This window comes from Juglans regia, chromosome 16, assembly GCF_001411555.2.
Source record: "Juglans regia cultivar Chandler chromosome 16, Walnut 2.0, whole genome shotgun sequence".
Taxonomy (NCBI): Eukaryota; Viridiplantae; Streptophyta; class Magnoliopsida; order Fagales; family Juglandaceae; genus Juglans; species Juglans regia.
This window is the reverse complement of record NC_049916.1, coordinates 16,323,394-16,338,442: the sequence shown is the minus strand read 5'-3', so window position 1 is coordinate 16,338,442 and position 15,049 is coordinate 16,323,394. Positions and strand designations below refer to the sequence as shown.

Here is a 15,049-nt window from a genome sequence, read left to right as displayed (position 1 = left end):
TAATGTTACAAATAATATTATGAGACTTAAGTTCTTTCTTTTTTATTTGAAGGATAGAGCAAAGAGGTAGTTGTACTCACTAAGACCACGATCCATACGATCATGGAATGAGATGACACATGTTTTCTTTAATAAATAATTTTCTCAACATAAGACCAATGCTTTGAAAAGGCAAATCTCCATATTTATACAAAAGGATAGTGAGACCTTGTATTAGGCTTATGAGAGGTTTAATGAGTTATTGAGTATGTGTCCTTATCATGGGTATAAGAACTGGCTCTTAGTTAGTTATTTCTATGAGAGACTTACACTTAGAGAGCGTCAATTCATAGAGATAATGTGTAATGATGAATTTTTGTAAAACGATCCAGATGAGACCATAGAATATCTTAATGAGCTTGCTGAAAAAACTCACACTTGGACTGGACCTAGTGCTACTGAGAGTACAAATAGGTCACGGCCTGCTGGAAATCCAAATGGTGGTAGAATTTACCATCTTAGGGAAGATGATAACCTAAAAGTTAAGGTAAAGATGCTTAGTAGGGAGTTAAAGGTGTTAAAAACTAAAGATTTAAAGCCAACACACATGTATACTCGTGTTAAGTCCTTTGGACCATGTTTTGTGTGTGGTGTAGTAGATCACCTAGCTCAAGAGTGCCCCACATTTGCTGAAATGAGAGGAATGTATGAGGAACAATATAATGTCTTAGATATGTACAAGAAACATTTTACACCTTCTTCTGATACCTATAATCTGGGGTGGTGTAATCACCCTAATTTTAGCTAAAAATATGAAAACTAGTAGCCTGCACAACTACCTAGAGCTTATTCTATACCGTATTATGCATCATCTTCTTCTAGGAACTCCTTAGAAGATACTTTACATGCTTTTATTGAGTCACAGGGTAAAACTAATCAAAAGTTTGAATATTTAATTACACATGTTGTTGAAGAAACCAAGGAGATAAAAAGTCATGTATCCAAGTTGACGAGCTATTTGAGTGTGAATAAGCATGTCAAATTCTATTCTCAAGCTTAATCCACACTCCCAAGGTCAACATATGGCTCAAGAAAATTTGAAGGCGGTCAATGCTATTGTGACACGAAGTGGTAAATCCTTACACATCCCAACAATTGATAAGCCAGAGAATGTTGAAGAGGAACAAAGCAGTGATAGTGCTGAGTTGCCCAAAGAAGTCGAGGTAATCAAGAACCCAGTTAAGGTACCATTTTCTCAAGCTTTAAAATCTGGTATGCGAACTTTGGATTCTAGCAATTAAATCTTGAAGAACCTCAGACAAGTGAAAATCAATTTTCCTCTTTTGTATGTTATTAAACAAGTTCTTATTTATGCAAAAGTTCTCAAAGATTTGTGTACAGTTAAGAAAACATACCATGTTAAGAAGATAACATTCATGACAAAGTAAGTTAGTGCTCTAATTGAGCAGCGAATTCCTCATAAGTACAAAGATCCTAGTTGTCCAACCATTGCATGTAATATTGAGAATCATGAGTTTGGGTAAGCGTTGCTAGATTTAGGAGCTAATGTAAATTTGATACCTTGTTCCATTTATTTGCAGCTTGGTTTGGATGAAATTAAGTCCACTTCTGTTATGCTTCAATTGGTTGACTGTTCAGTTAAGAAATTTAGAGGAATAGTTGATGATATTTTGATCCAAATTGACAAGTTTTACTACCCTGCTGATTTTTTAATTTTTGATACTCAGTCGGTTGTTGAGTTTGACTCTAAGATTCATCTAATCTTAGGTAGACATTTCCTTGCTACTACTAATGCCCTTATTAATTGCAAGAATGGTCTAATGAAGCTCTCTTTTAGGAATATGACTTTATAGGTGAGTATTTTCCATATTGAAAAATAGCCAAAAGATGATGATGAATGCCACCACACGTACATGATTGACACACTCATAGATAATGGAGCTCAAATAATTCATAATTCTAATTCCTTTGAATATTTTCTTATTAATTTTAAATTTAATACTATTAGTGATTCATCTGATATTGTTGATATTTGTGCTATTTTTTATAAAATTCAGGATTATGGTATAAGGGCTTGGCAACCGAAATTAGAGGAATTACTTAAGAAAAATGAAAAACAGATTCTTTCAAGTATGGAAGCACCAAGAGTTGAATTGAAACATTTGCCTAAGAGTTTAAAACATTTTTTCCTTGGCCAAGTTGATGTTTTTCCTGTTATTATCTTATTTGAATTGTTTTAATCTCAAGATGAGCAATTATTTCGAACCTTAAATGAGCATAAGTCAGCCATAGATGTGAAGCATTGCAGATATTAAAGGTGTTAGCCCTTTAATCTGTTCCCATAAAATTAATTTAGAGGAAGAAACTAGCCCTCGTAGATACTCTCAACATAGACTTAATCTCACCATGAAAGAAGTGGTAAAAAATGAAGTGATAAAACTGTTAGATGCAGGAATTATATATCATACTGCCGACAGTAAATGGGTTAGTCATATGCAAGTTGTCTCCAAGAAGTCAGGTATTACTGTGGTGAAGAATGAATTAGGAGAGTTAGTAACTACTAAGCTTGGGTGGCGGATGTGTATTGATTACAGAAAATTGAATGTCTTCACTCGAAAAGACCATTTTCCGCTCTTTTTTATTGATCAAATCCTTGAGCGTGTAGCTGGTCACCCATTTTATTATTTTTAGATGGTTATTCTGGTTATTATCAAATTGAAATTGCATTAGAAGACAATGATAAAACCACTTTCATTTGTCCTTTTGATACTTATGCTTTCCGTAGAATGTCATTTGGATTGTGTAATGCCTCTACTACTTTTTAACGCTGCATGATGAGCATTTTTAGTGACATGGTTGAAAATTGTATGGAATTTTTTATGGATGATTTGACTGTTTTTCAAAACTTCTTTTGATGCATGCTTTCTGAATTTAAAGAGAGCGTTGACCCGTTGCGAGGAAAATGAACTGGTTTTGAATTGGAAAAAATGTCACTTTATGTTACTTCAGGTATTGTCCTAGGACATTATTTCTTTTAAGGGAATAGAGGTTGATCAATTTAAGATTGAATTAATTTCTAAGTTACCTACACCTAGGACTTTCTTAGTCTTGCGGGTTTTTATAGGAGATTCATAGAGAATTTTTTCGCATATCTAGACCACTATGCAACCTCCTAGTTAAAGATACCCAATTTGAGTGGACACAAGCCTGTCAAGAGGCCTTTAAAACACTGATTGACAAGATAACTTCTGCACCCATAATGCATCCTCTTGATTGGGTTTTACCTTTTGAAATTATGTGAGATGCTATTGATTATGTTGTAGGTGCTATCATTGAACAACGATGGGAAGAGAAGCCCTATATCATTTACTATGCTAGTAGAACTCTAAATAATGCTCAAATGAATTACTCAACCACTGAAAAAGAATTGTTAGTTGTAGTTTTTTATTTGGATAAGTTCCGTCCTTACTTAATTGGTTTTCTTATTATAATTTTTACAGATCATGCAGTCCTTTAAGTATCTTCTCACAAAAGAGGATGCTAAAGCGCAATTAGTATGATGAATTTTACTTTTGCAAGAATTTGACATCACCATCAAAGATAAGAAAAGAGTGAAGAATGTAGTGGCCGACCATCTCCCGAGACTCACATTTGAGGACACCACCGACCACATGCTAATTAGGGATATGATTTTTCATATGAGCATTTATTCTCTATTACTTCTTTACCATGGTTTGCTCATATTGTGAATTATTTGGTTGCAGACGAGATACTGATAGATTGGAGTACGTAAGACAAGAGGAGGTTTATGGTTGAGGTACGCAATTTCTATTGGGATGAACATTTTCTTTTCAAACATTGTCCTGACCGAGTTATAAGACGTTGCAACCCTGATGAGGAGATTGCTAGTGTCTTAGAATTTGTCATTCTCAAGCATGTGGGGGTCATTTTTCAATGAAAAAAATCGCTGCAAAAATTCTACAATCTAGATTTTATTGGCCCACCTTATTTAAAGATATAAACATCTATTGTCATTAATGTGAAATGAGGTGTCAAAAGCTATGAGCTTTGTTCCTTTGTAGTATGATGTCCTTAAACTTGATCTTAGTGATTGAAATTTTTTATTGTTGGGACATTGATTTCATGGGATCTTTCATTCATTCTTTTGGATACCAATATATTATTGTAGCAGTAGATTATGTGTCAAAATGAGTAGAAACAATATCTTGTAGGAGCAATGATAATAAGTTGGTAATTAAATTTCTTAAAAATGTTGTCTCGGTTTGGTATACCACGTGCTATCATTAGTGACCGGGGTACACACTTTTGCAACCATTCATTTGAGGTTTTGATGAAAAAATATGGGGTTATTCATAAAATTTTTACTGCCTAGCACTCTCAATCAAGTGAACTGGTAGAACTTGTCAATAGGAAAATTAAGCAAATCCTAGAGAAAACAATAAATCATGATCGCAAATATTGGTCTTTAAGACTAATTGATACGCTTTGGGCCTACTGTACAGCTTTCAAAACTCACTTAGGTATGTCACCTTATAGGCTTATTTTTGGAAAGTTTTGCCACCTACCCGTAGAGCTAGAGCATCAAGCTTATTGGGTTATCAAACATTTTAATTTTGACCTTAGAGAGGCGGGTAAATTTAGAAAATTTCAGTTGATCGAGTGAGAGGAGTTGAGAAATGATGCTTATGAGAACTCAAAAATCTATAAAATTAAAATGAAAGAGTTTCATGATAAAAATATTCTTAGGAAAATGTTTAAGTCTAATGACCGAGTATACTTATATGATTTTAGACTTCACAAGCATCCAGGAAAACTTCGGTCTTGGTGGACTGGCCCCTTTGTAGTGAAACATGTTTTTAAAAATTGGACGGTAGAAATAGAGGACCCTAGGGATGGCTGGGTCTTTAAAGTAAATGATCAACGCCTCAAAATCCTTATTGATGGGCATGTGCTTGAAGTGAGAGATATTTCACTTGTAGACCTAGTCTATCAACCTTAATTACTCCATGCAGGTATGTTTTTTTTATTATTATTATTTGCTTTTTTTTTTTATGTTCATTTTCTTTCTTTTTGTTTGTTATTTTTTTCTTTGTTTTCTGATTTCAGATAAGTGTCATTTCACCATTTCAGTTTGCCATCTCTTATGCTTACTTGGCTGCTAATGTCACATATCATGTGTATTCTACCATTTTCAGTTACTCTCCATTCAGTTTTGATTTTTAAACATTGAGGATAATGTTTCGTTTAAGTTGGGGTCGTGCAAATTATGCATTTACAAATGCTTGTTGGAACTCTGTGGCACGTTTACATGTGTTATAAGTTTTTTTTAGCATCACATGTACATCCTTTTACACGTGTACTTATTCTCATGCATCGCCATCTAAGTGAATTCAATAAACTCGTCTTGATCATTATGCTGAGGTATTCACAGGATTTCTAATGCACTCATCCAAGTTTTGTGGTAAGATGGTGGTTTAACACATATATCTAGAGGACTCTTTTGCTTAAGTCGTTATTTGTAAGTTTTGAAGAGTATTGGGAGCCAACAAATGCTGAAAATTGTGATAAGCGTTTATTGATTTTTTGAATTGGGCACTTTTTTTAAAAATATTATTGTATGGTTTGTAGTATGATATACTTGAGATATGATGAAAGTCAATTTAGGATTAATGTTTGAGCCTTTCAAGCTAACCCTTTCAATTATAGATACCTAGTAGCTAACTTTGAGCCAAGAAACACATATAACTTTTTTTCTTCATATACCTATATTATCCACACCTCTCCACATTGAAGTATAACCTATACACTGATTTTTCTTACCCTTGTTACTTCTAAGTGTATACTAGATGTGTAATTTTTTTTTGCAAGGAATTAAAAAAAAAAGAGAGAAAAGAGAAAAAAAAATGGTAGAACACGAGTTACAAGGTGCGTGAGTTATGGAGTTGAACTTTTTACTTAAGACGTTCTTGATGTTGCATGTGTCAAAGTTAGTGGTAAGATGGTTATGGCTTGGAAAACCCACACACACCCTGTCAATTGTTATAAATGGATTGATCTTGATGGGTTATTGGATTATTTAGTTTGTTTTGATAAGTGAATTTGGAAAATGTGAATTGTTGGCCTATTTTAGTGACTCTCATCTCTTTCATCTCTTTAGCATTGAAATTGCTAGGGACTAGCAATAAGCAAATTGAGGGGTGTGATGAGTGTATGAAAGTGCACTCTAAATATCCTATTATTGAACTAAAATGCTAAAATATGAATAGAAATCATAGAAATTAATTTATATTCTTAAGTTTAGTTTCTATTTACTTTGATATATTCCTAAGTATACTTTTATGTTTAATTTCATAATCTTTAAAAGAGGAGACCAAAAATCAAAGTCAAATTGAGCATGACAACCCACATTGAAAGACTTAAAAAAGGCCAATTAAAAACACATCAGGTGTTATGAGTGCTAGCCAAATGAATGAAGTTGAAAAGTGAAGGACTTTGCCCAACTGAAGAGTAACGCACCAGAACATATGAGAGAGATTGGTGGAGGACTTTTGAAGATTATGGATACTGGGTGGAATAAGAAGTTGGTGGAAGGATTGGATAAACAAGTATTTTTCAAATTAAAAAAGAAAAAAGAAAAAAAAAAGAATAACTCTTTTTGAATGATATGATAATGATGAGTTGTTAGGGAGGTAGGTGAATTACGTTTGAGATATTGTGATAAGGATGGATTGGTGAGGATATGGGTGAAATTCAAATTCAAATTAAATTCAATGTGAGGTGGGGACTACAACACGTGAACAATAGAATTTAATTGAAATTTAAATGGCACAAGACTTCCAATGTACAAGAGACTCTTCAATGTGTGGCGTTCTATTTCAAAGATAAAGAAAACCATTTTGACGGCAGGTACATAATTATTTTATTATTTTGGGTTTTCTTTGGATATTCTTATTTTTGGAGAGTTTTTATTGTTCTTGCTCAAATGGACAACTAAATTCTTCAACAATGTTAGGGATGAACTTGCACAATTGAGGATATTTTTAGTTTATTTTTATTCATGTGATTATTTTTTATTCATATGATTGTTCTTTATTGATGCAAACTCTTATTTATCATTATCTAATTATCGATGGTATTTTCTCATCTCTAAATAATCTTGGAATTGATTCTCTTCATAGATTCAATCATGTTTTTTTTTATAGAATAGTTTATTTTATTTTATTTTTTATTTTTATAAAGAGTCGGTGATCACCTATCCAAGAGTAATCCCTCCCAATATTTATTAAAACATCCTCACTTATGACGGAGGAATAATATGGTAACAATCAAGTCTCAACGAATATACACAAGAAATCTCCATCCCATGTAACATCACCTTATTTACGAATGTAAGGCAATTCCAAAAAGTCCATGCACAAGAGACCATGCAAACGTCCCGACCCAATATTATTTTCATCAAAATCTAAGTTTTTTCCTATTGCACCTTCATTTGCTAAAAAATCTGCTACCATGTTGGCTTCCCTATAAATATGACATATTTGGCAATTAAGAATCTGAAACAGTGATTTAACATCTTCATAAAAATCCCACATATACCAAAAGTTGCAAGCACCCGCCTTAATCCAATTCACCACAACTGTAGAATCTGACTTCACCCACACATTCGTAATGCCCAGCTGCTGAACCATACGTAAACCATCAAGTAAAGCATGTCCCTCAGCCATCGTGTTAGTCAAAACACCAAACGAACGTGCAAAACCTACCACAACCAACCCATCCTCATCTCTAATAATGACCCTACCACCTGCAGCCCAGATTACCATTCAACCCTCCATCCACATTGAGTTTGAAACCACCACAACTCGGTCTCGACCAGTTAATAAATTTAGAAATATTTGTAGTCAACGTCACCAGTGGACAGTTCAACTCTTTCAGAATAGACTTATCCTTACTAGATAGCCTTTTAAGCCGGCCAAATTGAGTAGTGATATCGAGCAACGCAGCTTTCACAGTATGAATCACAGCACCACAGTTCGGCACTTTATCCTCTATACGAGCTTTGCATCTTAACTTCCAAAGAGCCCATGTAATTAAAATCGGAATGATACCTCTACTCAGACCAGCTTGGGACGACTTTGAAGCACGAAGCCACCAAATATTCATAATCCCCTGCCAAGATCTTACCTGCGGTAATTGAATACCAAAAATAGTTGCAAAATAATTCCAACATTTTTTGCTAAATCACTGTCGCCCAAAGCGTGATCCACTGTTTCTTGTTGCGAAGCTATACAACAAATACACTTAGACGCTAGAGAGATGCCGAGCTTCATAATTAACGCATCCACCGGTAAAGCTTGTTTTCGAGGTCTCCAACAAACAAAAGACATCTTCTTAGAAACATACTTATGTCAAAGCCACTTCTTCCAAATACAAGAAATACTTTTTTGCCGAATCAACTCCAAGGCCGATTTTGTAGTGAAAGTTCCTTCCGTATTCAGCTTCCATACAAGAAGAATATCACTCCCATTTTTCAGCTGTACAGGATAAGCCAAAATTTTATTAACAATTTCCATCGGAACAATAGTCGCCAACCTCGATATATTTCATCCTGAATTTGCACAAATTTCGTTAACCTTCAGAGAAGGCTCCCCTCTCACTTCAAGAACCTCAGCCAAGGCACCATCACCCATCCAATTATCATACCAAAAGTTTATATCCCCACACCGAACCAGCATTTTTGTGTTTTTTATCACCACGGGGAGCATAGAAAGGACACCCCTCCAAAATCTGGAACCCCTTTGCAGGACAAACCCCAGATGTGCCTCACCAACATATTTTTTCCTAAAAAACTCAGCCCATAACGATTTTCCAACTAGCAATTTCCAAGTAAATTTCATAAATAAAGAAGATTGCAGTTCAGATAATTTTCTAATTCCCAAACCGCCCTCCTCCACCGATAAACAAATTTTATTCCAAACTACCTATTTTTTTCTCTTTACCTCCTCCCCCGAACCCCAAAGGAAATTGGAAAAAATTGAAACTAAAGATTTATGCACCGCCTTTGGGATATTCAACACCGATAAAATATAAATGAGAATACTACTGAGCACATGTTTAATAAGAGTAATTTTTTTCCCGGAAGACAAAAGCTTACTTTTCCAACCTGCCAATTTTTTTTGCACTTTAAGGAGCAAGGGATCAAATAAGCAAATAGTCATTCTTCCCACATGCAAAGAAACTCCAAGATAATTACAAGGCCACTTTCCTTCCAAAAAACCTGTGACTCTCAGTACTTCCACTTTCCTATTGAGAGCAAAGTTTTTAGAGAAGGGAAGAAAATAAAGGATTTGGCATTGCTCACCAGTTGGCCCGAAATATATTCATAATCTTTTGAATTGAACTCTTCCCTCCATTAGCAAATAACAGTATTCGCATAAAACAAGTGACTAATCAACATACCGCCCGATGGATTGGAAGGCTTAATAACATTAGTAAATTCCTTTCGATTCATACGAGATATAATTTCTTCAGATAATATAAATAGGTATGGGGATAAAGGATCACCTTGATGAAGATCCCGATAAGGCTTAAAAAAACCTTTAACCATCCCATTCATCATTATAGAGCACAACGGTGAAGAAATATAATTAAGAGCTAGATCTCGCCATTTTACTGAGAAGCACAATCTCTTCATTACTTCTATAAAAAATTTCCAATTCACCCTAGCATACGCTTTGGCCATATCCACCTTAATCATAATATTGCCCCTCCCCCCCCGCGCCCCCGGCGGGAACTCGTCTATTTATTCCCTATACCAATTCCTGTGCAATCGCAATATTATCAAAAATATTACACCTTTTAAGAAAAGCTACTTGCTCTTTGGAAATTACCTTCCCCATTAAGGGCGCCAATCTGTGAACTATAATTTTTGTGAGCATCTTATACACCACAGAACACAAACTGATGGGTCGAAACTTAGAGAAGCTATCTGGGTAAACTACTTTTGGTATCAACACGATATTTGTCGCTCCAAGAAAATTAGTGAGCGGTATCCCATCAAAAAATTCCGTAGCCATTCGGAGTAAGTCATCCTTTACAATATCCCATGCATGCTAAAAAAACTTGTCGAGAATCCGTCCGGACCTGGACTACTGTCTTGCGGGATCGACCAAAGGGTTTCCTTCACCTTCTCCATCGAAGGGGACCTGCACAAAAGTAACTTCTCATCTTCTGAAATAATCGGTGTTAATAAACTCATAGCTTCCTCATTAGCGTTAATCGAAGACGTAAACAGTAACTCTGGGAAATAGTTAACAGCGCCCAAATGCACATCATTCACTGAGTTTAGTAGACTACCATCCTCCAACTTCATATGCTCAATTATTTTACTCTTCTTCTTGCACTTTAACAAGGCATGAAAGAACACATTGTTTGAATCACCTTCTTGTAACCACTTAATCCTCTATTTTGACATCCCATAACTTCTTGGCAATGTAAAACCTGAAGATGTTGTTGTTTATATAACAAGAGATCAGGCTTAGCTTCCTCGGAAAAATTCTGCATTACCACCTGCTCTAAGGCCATCAAATATTTCTCAATGGCTGAAAGCTACATCTCCACACTGCCAAAAACTTCAGCGTTCCACTTCCTCAATACCTGTTTTAATTACTTCAATTTCCGACCCACCCTCACCATCCCACAACCCTCTACCTCCTGCTCCCAACATTCCCTAACAACATCCATAAATGTTGAATGAGAATAGCACATTCGTTGAGACCAAAACAGACGAGGTCCACCTCGCTGCACATGAAACAAGTCAGAGATCATTGGAGAATGATCCGATGATGTTCTAGATAGATATATCATCATTCCATTTGCAAAAGATGTCAAGAATTCTGAATTTATAAGCACTCTATCAAGCCGAGCTCATATTCTACCACCCCCTATCCTCCCATTACACCAAGAAAAGCATTGTCTAGATGATGGAAGATCAAGCAATCTACATGCTTGTATGCAGTCATTGAACTCCCGAATGGCTCTAGCAGACCTAAAATTACCACCCAATCTTTCATTCCCGTCCCTGATTATGTTAAAATCTCCACCTAGAAACCAAGGACAACCATGAACATGAATATCACAAAGATACCTCCACAGTACACGACGCTGTAATTGGAAGCAACTAGCATAAATAAATGTAGGTAGAATCTGAGACTCTCCACACGAAAATCGACCAGTTAATGCTTGATTCATAGCAGATATCAACTCAAAATCAAGTAATTTATTGATTTAATCTAAAGACCCTTGATTATGTTTGAATTAATTTATTGTCTTTATTGATTTAATTCTCTACTACAATATTGCCAACTAGGTATACTTTTGTCGTTGGGTTTTGTCAATAAGGATGATAATTCACAGAGTTTAAAAAGTGGTGAATGATTTCTCAAAGAGTTATCTCTGGATTAGTGTGGTTTGTAGTTCTATATCTTCCAATTGGAAACTTTGGAGTTGAATTCTTAATTGTGTAATTCAAAGAATCAAGAATAAACAAAAATAGCTGATTTGAGCAAAGAATTCCAAATGATTTGCTATTAGTAGTTTGAGTAATCCTTATTTTTATCATTATAGTTTTAGTTTAAATTACATTTAAAACTAGTTCTTTCTTATTGATCATTAAATATTTTACTTTAGTTTTCTTGTTCTTTTTTATGTTTCTTTAATCTGTCTCCTTGAGGAATTGACACTCCAAAACTGTGCTACAACTATTGCGCTATTATTTGGGCGTAATCAATTGCTATAATATGAATAAACTAATAGTTCTAGTATATGTGACCATCATATTATCACTAACATATATAATAAAATATATAAATAAGTTAGACACTAGTATAATAACATGAAATTAGATACTATAATATGTAAATAAATTAAATACCACTACAGTACTTACTAGTAGTCTAGTATAGAAATAAGTGTAGTATAATATGTTTATATCACTAATTATACTATACTAAGTTAATTTCGCTAATAACTAATAAGTTAGATACTAGTATAATTAGACAATAATGAATTAGTAATTATTAATAATTAATACTAAATTCTAACAATTAAAATTAGAGTTGAAAAAATTATAAAAACCATAAATAAAAATATTTATGGATAAAAGTCTAAGAGCATTGGCATTGGCTTAGCCAAATGCCAGTGAAGTAAAAAAATATGGCTAATTTTTACTTAAGTTAGTTGCATTAGACTAGCTAAAGTTCTTCAAGTGAGACTATAAGTTATAGCAAATCAAAAGCTAGGGTCATAGTTGGCGAGTTACTATTCACCGATCAAAAACATATTTTATTAACAAATAATCACCAACGGCTCACTTTCTCTCGAGCCCGACACTCCCTTTCTCTTTCCCTTTTTCAGTTTGGTTATCCATTGTGTGATTTCATCCATCTCGGCCTGTGTGAAGAACCAAACAACAGCTAGGACAATTGACATCGACAATCAGCAGCTAGAACCAAATGGGCTATGCCACGACGCCTTGTGACGATCTTCGAATTTAGCCCTAGATTACCTCACCGAAACTCTCTATTTCGATTTTGATATATGCAAGGGTAAAAAGTTCTAAAATTTCTCTTTGATCTTACTTTATTTTGTGCTGATCTTTGCTCTTATTAGTTGTGATTTTGCTGATTTTAGTTGTTGTTTAGTGGTTATGTTTTGTTGAAGTAATTTTTTATTTTATGTTTTGTTGAAGTGTTCTTACTTTGGGTTTTAGTATTTGTCCTTCTAGGTGGATCCATGTGTATTGATTTGTTGTTCATGACATTTTGACATTTGTTTAATGGTTGTCTGATGATTGTGCCGTATGTTTATTGGATGAATTTTTGATTTTAGGTTTTGTTAAAGTGTTTTTGCTTAGGATTTAAGTGTTTGTGCTTTTGGGTGGTGCCATGTTTACTGATTTGTTGTTCATAACATTGTGACATTTGTTTAGTGTTTTGGCTGGACGGTTTTGAGTTATATAGTTGGATAGTTTTGAGTTATATGGCTGGACAATTTTTTTTTATTTGCTCCATGCTCATGGTTGGATAGTTTTAAGTTACATGGTTGAACAATTTTTTTCTTTACTCTATGTTTGCTCTATACTCATGGCTGGATTGTTTTGAGTTACATGGCTGGAAATTTCTTTTTCTTTACTTTATGCTCATGGCTTGACGGTTACAATTTCTTTGCTCTATGCTTCATTGCTCATTAGTTGGTATTCAAGTTGTTCGACTCCTTAACAATTATAATTTCCTTAAGGATGAACACACTATTCGATGAGGATGCCTTCTTCACCACTCTCTTACACAGTGGTGGACAAGGTTGTAATAGCACCTCCAATCTACATGCACAATTTTAATATTGTGATCCAAGCATCACAAGTTAATGGTGAAAAGAGGCCACCCACTAAAAAATCTCAAAAAGGTACATCTTTCATTGTAGAGAATGACAACCTTCATGTTTCCACTTGACTCAACATTAACATTGATGTTATACAAAGTAATGACCAAAAATCCAGTCAAATATGAGACATAATTTTTGGTTTGTATCATGAGTATAAAAAGCCAAACACTTTTGAACGTTCTGTTGTGTCATTGATGAATCGCTGGTCCTTGATCCAAAAATGCATAAATAAGTTTTGTGCATCTTTAGCACAAGTAGAATCATTGTACCCGAGTGGTGCCGTGGAGCTAGATAATGTATGTGCTCTTTTCCTTTAATTATGCATTTGTTTTGGGCTGATTTACGAAATCATAATATTTTTTCGTCCTTTTAGATTGAGAAGATAAAACTTATGTACAATGAGATGAAGAATATGAACAATACAATGAAACACTATTGGTGTCTGATACCAATCCAAATAGGAGCAACACATGATGACATTGAATACGAGGAGAAGATCATTAGAAAAACTCCAACCATTAACCACTCAAGTGAAGTTACCGACGACACTGTGGAGGAGAACGCTGAGGTTCTTGGTGAGAGAACTCAGGCTAAAAACCTGAGAAAGAAAGGGAGAGAAAGCGGAAGTCTTAAGAATCCAATAATGTTGAGTTTAAGTATATCTTAGCCTGAATGAACGAGAATAGAAACATGTGCATGGTAGAGAGGAGAGCAGCGGTCATGAAGGCAGAGCGAGATAGAAGTCAACAACTAGAATTTGAAAAGAAACTGAGATTATGAGATTAGATCTTACTGGCTTGAATGCAATGCAGCAAGACTATTTCCTTAATCTTCAGAGTGAAATTTATGGGGTTTTGAAGAATAATCCTGAAGCTACATATACATCTTCATGCACACCTCATAGAGGTTTGTAACTGTTGTAACAATTCTAATATTTTGATTTTAGTGGCTACCTAGCCACATGTTATGGAAAAATATGTGGCTGGGTAGCAACTGTGACCAGACTTTTGGATTGAATATTGCTAGTTTTAGTTTTTGGTATGGCAGTGGGAATTTGATATTATTCTTTTGATTATATGCTGAGTACTGACAGTTTTGTATTTGCTCTATGTTAACCAAAGTGACATGTATTGTGAGCTGGTTTTAAGTTCGAAAATGGTATGTATAGTGGGTTAGTTTTAAGTTTCAAAATGACGTATATTGTGGACTGGTTTGTATATGGTTATGTTAGCCAAAATAACATGTATTACTTGTGTATGATTATGTTATAAGTACTGGAATTAGTTGTTATTATTTGGTTTATTTCTCTAATTTATGTGCTAGTTTGGATTGTTATTAATTGTGTATGCTTTTTTGTTTATGTGTTGGTTTGGATTGTTATTATTTGCTTGAATTGGTGCAACAAGTGGTGCTAAGGTGTGAAAATGTTGTGAAATCTTGGATATAAATCATTGGCTTCAATTGGTGCAATGAGTGGTGCCACGTGTGTGAAAATATTTAAAAATATTTGGATTGTTATAATCTATTGGGAAGATTTTTTATGTTGAATAGTTTTTTAATTGTTATTATTTTAAGTTGAAATTTGTGT

The 15,049-nt window shown here is 34.4% G+C and overlaps 1 non-coding gene across 1 annotated transcript; it reads right to left on the bottom strand.

The window, feature by feature from the left end:
- Nucleotides 1-159: 159 nt before the first annotated feature.
- Nucleotides 160-267, bottom strand: LOC118344949. The gene has a single exon (XR_004798676.1). It is a non-coding gene; the product is annotated as a small nucleolar RNA R71 (small nucleolar RNA).
- Between the last annotated feature and the right edge of the window lie 14,782 nt (nt 268-15,049).